Source organism: Myxocyprinus asiaticus, chromosome 45 (assembly GCF_019703515.2).
Source record: "Myxocyprinus asiaticus isolate MX2 ecotype Aquarium Trade chromosome 45, UBuf_Myxa_2, whole genome shotgun sequence".
NCBI lineage: Eukaryota > Metazoa > Chordata > Actinopteri > Cypriniformes > Catostomidae > Myxocyprinus > Myxocyprinus asiaticus.
In genome coordinates this window covers 8343359-8351852 of record NC_059388.1, presented here as the reverse complement: position 1 = coordinate 8351852, position 8494 = coordinate 8343359, and positions in this window count along the sequence as shown.

The following is an 8494-nucleotide window of genomic DNA, read 5'->3' as shown; positions in this document are numbered from 1 at the left end:
AATGACATGATTTCTGTTTGTGTTGCTATCTTGTCCGATGGCCATTCAGGGGTACATGTATTCTCTTTGTGCTTCCATTTGACCAATTTTGGCATGTTTGTCATTGGCTAGTCTAATTTGTTGGTAGCAGCTCAATGGTCTTTGTTTTACCTCATGGAAATGATGACCATTAGTCTCTGTGAGCAAATTCTATCAAGGCTTAGTTTATGAAACATAATGTGTTAGTCCTCTGAACTGTCCTTTCCCAGGAGTTCAAGACGAGCACCAAAGATACTTTCTCATAGACTATTTGCTCCATCCATACAGTTAATGTAAAATAAACACCCCTTTTTTCCATCAAGAGGCACACTAACAAACAAAAAAGATTTGTAAACTTTGAAATATATGTATGAATAAATGTGTTTGACAGGTTCGATACAAATTTTTAAGAAAGATAAATACATTGATGCTTTGCATCAGGACAGCAACATCTGCTGATTCTGTTCCCGCCTCTATTCCCCGTCATTTCATGTCCAAAACAGTGCTTTGACACATTGAGCCCAAGCTCATATGGGAGATGTGTGTTTAAGTCTGGGCTGCATCCTGTTGTCATCCCATTCTATCCATGTCTCTGCCCCTGATTTCCTGTCTTTACTGACTCTATAAAATAATGAGCAGCAAAAAGCCCCAAAAGAAAAAAAAATGTAAATGCAGTCCCATAACAGTCCCTACATCATTATTGGGGACAGTCTTTTTTGCTTTTCTTTATTCCATTTGCTCTCTCTTTTTGTTTTTACAGCATTTAAGCGTATTTTTTTTTATTTTTAGCTACTTGATAGAAATATTGGCCTAGAAAGTGTCATGCTATTTTCTGTATTTGTGGATTCTGATTGTCTTGTAAGTACCTTGTGTAACCCTCAGCTATACAGAGAATAATCCGAAGATATATTCAAACACAAGCACACACACACACACACACACACACACACACACACACACACACACAAACACACCCACACACACACACACACACACATGTTGGTATTTGTGGTTTATGAGGACTCTCCATAGACATAATGATTTTTATACTGTATGAACTACAGATTCTATCCCCTAACCCTAACCCTACCCCTAAACCTAACCCTCACAAAAAACTTTCTGCATTTTTACATAAAAAAAAATAAAAAAACAACATAATTTAGTATGTTTTTTATGCGATTTTAATTATGGCAACACTAGAAATGTCCTCATAAACCACATTTATATCATAATACCCTTGTAATTACCAGTTTGTAACCTAAAAAAAGTCCTCGTAAACCACTTAAACCTGCCCACACACACACAAACACACACACACACACACACACACACACACAAGTGCACATGCTCTTTCCTCACCTCCTGCATTCATTGAGTTTTTGATACTCCGATAACTATAATCAAATGTAAACATCAGATGTGTTTTCAAAGTGGCATTATTCACAGAGGGGGAATAATGGGTTGTCAGTGGATTTGGCCCACATTAATGCTTATATCACTGTGTTTGACTACATGTGGAATAGTATATGCATGAGTGTTACTGAATAGATGTCTAGTACTTTCTGTTCTTGACAATAAGTGGGTCTTTACACATTCTTCTACAGTATAGTCATCGTCTCTACTATTATTCCAGATAGTATTATTTGGGTAGCACCTTTTATGGAGTGTGTAAATATAAAGCATTCATAATGCCTTGTATTACACTTAGTACATAATGTAATAATGTATTCATATTGTTATTCAATGCTTATGATCAACAAATCCTGGTGTAATCAGAGGAATGTACATTCTGTCAAGTCTTTCTGCTCTCCTGATCTGGAATTTCTTACGCTTCTGTGTCGACCATTCTGGCTACCGAGGGAATTCACAGCGGTCATTATCACAGCTGTGTACATTCCCCCACAAGCCGACACAGACCGGGCACTCAAGGAACTGTATGGGAGTATAAGTGAGCAGGAAACCGCGCACCCTGAGGCCGCGTTCATTGTGACCGGGGACTTTAATAAAGCCAGTTTAAAATCAGTCGCACCAAAATACCACCAGCACATTAGTTTCAACACACGAGGGGACCGGGTTTTGGACCATTGCTACTCTCCCTTTAGGGATGGCTACAAATCCCTCCCCCACCCACCATTTGGCAAATCGGACCACTCTTCCATTCTGCTTCTGCCCACTTACAGGCAGAAACTGAAACAGGAAGCACCCACCCTCAGAACGATCCAGTGCTGGTCGGACCAATCAGATTCCATGCTACAAGACTGTTTTGATCACACGGACTGGGAGATGTTCCGGTCCACCTCTGATGACGAAATCGAGCTTTACGCTGATAGCATAATGTGTTTCATCAAAAAGTGTGTGGAGGACGTGGTTCCGACCAGAACAATATGGATCTATCCGAATCAGAAACCATGGATAAATAACGATGTTCGCACGGCACTCAATGTGCGGTACTCCGCTTTTAATTCCGGGAACGCGGAGGAGCATAAACAGAACCGCAAAACGCCAGTACAGGAGCAAGATTGAAGGACAGTTTAACACCACCAACTCTAGAAGCATGTGGCAGGGAATTAACATCATCACGGACTTTAAAGGGAATAAAAACTCTGCCATGAACACCGCTGCATCTCTCCCGGATGAGCTAAAAACTTTTTATGCTCATTTTGAGGGAAATAACACCGCCCTCGCGGAGAGAGCTCTCGCGGCTGAAGCTACAGAGGTTAGTTCACTCTCCGTCTCTGTAGTGGATGTAACCCGATCCTTCCGACGGGTGAATATCTGCAAAGCCGCGGGCCCAGACGGCATTCTGGGCCACGTCATCAGAGCGTGCACGAACCAGCTGGCTGGTGTTTTTACGGACATTTTCAACCTTTCCCTCTCTTTGTCTGTAGTCCCCACATGCTTTAAAACATCCACCATTGTGCCTGTTCCAAAGCAATCCAAAATAACTTGCTTAAATGACTGGCGTCCTGTTGCTCTGACCCCCTTCATCAGCAAATGCTTTGAGAGACTAATCAGAGGTTACATCTGCTCTGTGCTGCCTCTCTCTCTTGACCCGTTGCAGTTTGCTTACCGCAACAACCGCTCCACTGATGATGCCATTGCATCTACAATACACACTGCTCTCTCCCACTTGGAAAAAAAGAACACTTATGTGAGAATGCTGTTTGTATACTACAGCTCAGCATTCAACACCATAGTGCCCTCCAAGCTACATGAGAAACTCTGGGCTCTGGGCTTAAACAGCTCGCTGTGCAGCTGGATCCTGGACTTCCTGTTAAGCAGACGCCAGGTGGTTAGAATAGGCAGCAACATCTCCTCATCACTGACCCTCAACACTGGAGCCCCGCAGGGCTGTGTTCTCAGCCCACTACAGTATTCCTTGTACACACATGACTGTGTGGCAACACATAGCTCCAACGCCATCATTAAGTTTGCTGATGACACAACGGTGGTAGGTCTGATCACTGACAATGATGAAACAGCCTACAGAGAGGAGGTGCACACTCTGACACACTGGTGTCAGGAGCACAACCTCTCCCTCAACGTCAGTAAGACAAAGGAGCTTGTGGTGGACTTCAGAAGAAAAGACAGAGAACACAGTCCCATCACCATCAATGGAGCACCAGTGGAGAGAGTCAGCAGCTTCAAGTTCCTGGGTGTTCACATCACTGAGGAACTCACATGGTCCATCCACACTGAAGTTGTTGTGAAGAAGGCTCATCAGCGCCTCTTCTTCCTGAGACGGCTGAGGAAGTTTGGAATGAACCGCCACATCCTCACACGGTTCTACACCTGCACTGTAGAGAGCATCCTGACTGGCTGCATCTCCGCCTGGTACGGCAATAGCACCGCCCACAACCACAAAGCACTGCAAAGGGTGGTGCGAACTGCCAGACACATCATCGGAGGTGAGCTTCCCTCCCTCCAGGAAATATATACAAGGCGGTGTGTGAAAAAAGCTCGGAGGATCATCAGAGACTCCAGCCACCCGAGCCATGGGCTGTTCTCACTGCTACCATCAGGCAGGCGGTATCCCAGCATCAGGACCCGCACCAGCCGACTCCATGACAGCTTCTTCCCCCAAGCAATCAGACTTCTGAACTATTGATCTCACACGATCAAATACATCAGCACTGCACTTTGTTACCCTTACTCTTATATCTCACACCAGACTACTATAAATTATATTATTATTATTATATTATGTTCTCTCTTAACAACTGACTATCAACCGACAGCCTGAATGTCAATACAGTACAATACTGTACATTCTATATATACTATATATACTTTTTTATATATTTTTATTTGTTATTTTTATTGAATAATGTGTATCTATATAGTGCGTATTGTATACTGTACAGTGTATGTTATTATTTGTATATTGTTGAGTGTAAATGTGTATATCAGATGTTTAAATTGTGCTGTGTTAATTTGATGTTATTGTAAATTGGTACTGTCTCATCACTGTCACGACTGCTATGTTGATCGGAACTGCACCCAAGAATTTCACACACCATTGCACTTGTGTATATGGCTGTGTGACAATAAAGTGATTTGATTTTGATTTGATTTGATTTGATTTATTAGAATTGTATACTCTTGAAAATAGTTGTATCCACTGCTATAATGCATTATAATACTTGCTCATTCATGGTTAAACATTTAAAGAGTATAATGCATTAAAATAAAAATAAAAAAATTGTGCATTGTCAAAGAATCAATTGGGGCAAAAAAGTCAATTTTACTTTCTGTGGTAATTGAAAGCACTTGTATTTAAATTGACTAACTTGTATTTATCTCGGAATATTCTTTTAAAACACATTACCAATGTCACATTTCATGTTATATCATGTGTTACACTGCATTATAATTTTTTAAATAGGTAAGGATTATGATGTATTATACATAAAACAGTGATTACTGTTATTTATGAAAACACATAATTCATTATATACAGTATACCGGAAACACTTTACAATAAGGTTGTATTTCTTAACATTACTTAACTACATTAGTTAACATTAACTAATAATGAACAAAAATTTTACAGCAATTATTGAGCTTACTTCATGTTAATTATATAATATATTATATTAACTTATTTCATTGTAATTTCATCATATACTACTGCATATAAAAAGGTGTATATGTTATCATTGTATAATGCATTATGAACTAACATGAACTACCAATCAACAAATGTATTTTAATATATTAACTATAACCAAAATTAATAAAAGTTTTTTTTTCTTTTTTTTTTTTTTATGTCAATGTTAGTTCATGACTTAATACATTTACTAATGTTACCCAAATACCCTTAGAATGCAATCATGTTTTGTAATGTATTAATTATATATTTATAATGCATTTGTACAGGCTTCATAGAAAGAATTACCATTATACAGTTATACCTATAACAGCATTTAAAGTTTTTTAAGGTAATTTAATTAATTAATTTATTAAGTTAAAGTTCTTATTTGTTTTTGAGTATTTTACATTTTCTAATTCAGGGTATATTTGTGTATACCTACAATTTGAAACTCTTCCACTAACACCCTCTCTTTCTCTTCTAATGTTCTCCACATCCCACGGCTGCCACCAGTAGCAGTGTTACCATGCCAACTGTCTCCGTTGGTATGCCTCCTTCCTGGCGTTTGTACTGGAGTGGCAATAACAGGCTTGGCAAACTCTGTCTCACCACACAACCGAGTTTATCAGCAAGTGCAGGGAGACCAGTATGAAAGCTATATGCCTTATGTAATGTAGACAGTTTAATAATGTAATCTATAAAGGGATATCCATCACATAAAACAACAGATCTGGTTTTCTGAGTCGGAACACACACAAACACACACACACATACACACACACACACACACACACACACACACATGCACGCACGTTATAGTTATAAGAACTACAGACTGCCCAAACCCTACAAGGATTATTATTCTTAAATTTTTTAATGTTGTTTTATTATATTTATTCTAAAAAACATGCATTTTTTATTTACATGTTATTTTTCTTTAGTTTAGTTTTCACTCTATGACTTTGTTTTAAATTAAGTTCTATCAGTGTTTTATAGTTTCAGGTTTATTTTTGGTTTTTCAATATATTTAGTTTTTATTGTAATTTCAGTGTCTTTAGGGCTTCCAAAGTTGTATAAATTATGTACTTAAATATGTTTAATAGCATTATATTTTTCAGGGACAATCTACCCCAATCTAGTAACATTTTTATGTGTAATGAAGATGGGTTGCAAAGGTTTAAAATTTTAGGATATACTGCAAATCAAAAGCTTAAACAAACTTCATTTATGATCATTTAAATTTAATAGATTCATAAATGTATTTTAGTTTTGCTTAAATTTTTCCAATAATATACAGTATATACTGTATATATAATACAACACACACACACACACACACACACACACACACACACACACACACAAAACATAATTTGCTTTATTTATGAATGATATTTCCAATAGAGGTCATCACCAAAAGGGGGTTTAGTCAGATTTAGCTCACTTCTTGGGACAATTGTACCCCAATTATAGCTAAATGAACCTCTTACACATACTGACATGTTGTCTTTTGTAATTGTTTTCAGCCCAGTTGACACTTCATGGCCCTTACAAAGCTGTCCGCTGAACAGTGCTACACAGAGAGGGTGTTAAAAGGATACACCGGGTTACTGGTGGCATTGTCTCACCACGACCCAGCACGATAACCTCTGACAACCATATGATCTTAACATTCAGTCCCATAAAACCCTCATAGAAAGCTAGGTTAAGACCATAACCTAAAGAACATGAACAGGAGACAGAAACAGATAGAAAGTGTAGAGTTAAAAGTGTGCACATGAAAGGTGCAAAAATGGAATTCACGATAACACAGTTGCTATAGGCCCCATTATAATCAGATTTGAATCACACTCAACAAGACTCTGAGTTTTAGAAGTTAGACACAATGAATAAACCATCGAATCAGATGGAAAAATCGTCTTGTGATCAAACCAACATGATCACACGGGAAATATCCATGTTGTTTACAAGAGTTCTAGTCACGTTATGCCAACTCACTGACAAGCACCATCTCCTATCACACATTTTTGCATCGGCTCCAGCATGTTTCTCTTCCCTTGTGGCGTGAAGACTTTAAATTTATGTCTTTTTCCCTGTTGTGAAGCCACAGAGCCACACCAGTTAAATTGTCCAAGAAAAAAGTGCATTTATTAAATCTTTTAGTTATCAGACATAGGAAAGTAAGTGACATTTTTATTATAATGGTGTTATACGATGGTCTTCATTGTCTTTCCGTTCTTTCTCTTCCTCTTTCTCATCTTTCTCTTAAGAGCAGTCTTTCTTTGAAGAAAATAAATTTGCAGAGCGTATTTAAGTCCATCCATAGAAAAAAAAACAACAGGCTTTCCTTTGTCTAAAGCAGAGCCCCCGCATCTGAGACAATCAATCCACGCATCTTATCACATGGCTTGTTGAGCGAGTTACTGCAGAGACCTAGTGCGTGTGGAGGCTTCATGCTATTCTCCGCGGCATCCACACACAACTCACCACGTGCCCCACCGAGAGTAAGAACCACGTTATAGTGACCACGAGGAGGTTAACCCAACGTGACTCTACCCACCCTAGCAACCGGGCCAATTGGTTGCTTAGGAAGCCTGACTGGAGTCACTTAGCACGCCCTGGATTCGAACTGTGACTCCAGGTGTGGTAGTCAGTGTCTTTACTTGCTGAGCTACCCAGGCCCCTATACAATACAGGATTAAAATGTTCGCTGTACTCCTATTCAGCAATTAATTTTAAGAAAGAAAACATCAGTGAACAAATTGGTTAATCATTCCATTTTTATTTATGCAATAAAATTAACTGATGTATGCCAATAACCTGTAATACGCTTACCTTGTCCCGTTCCACTCAGACAACTTATTTTCATGTCTGTAATTTGTGTAGCATGGTGTAATTGTAATAAAGGGATTGTTCACCAAAAAATGAAAATTCTCTCATCATTTACTCACCCTCATGCCATCCATGATTTGTATGACTTTTTTTGATTTGTAAGATTTTTAGAAAAATATTTCAGCTCTGTATGTCCTCATAATGTAAGTCAATGGGTACCACAATTTTGAAGCTCCAAAAGCACATAAAGGCAGCATAAAAGTAATCCATAAGACTCCAGTTGTTAAATCCATATCTTCAAAATCAATATGATAGGTGTAGGTGAGAAACAGATAAATATTTAAGTCCTTTTTTACTATAAATGCTCCACTTTAACTTAAACTTAAACTTTCACATTCTTCTTTTGTTTTTGGCGATTTGCATTATTCATGCATATCGCTCCCTGCTTGTCAGAGAGGTGAATTTATGGTAAAAACAGACTTAAATATTGATCTGTTTCTCACCTACTCCTGAAGACATGAATTTAACCACTGGAGTCTTATAGATTACTTT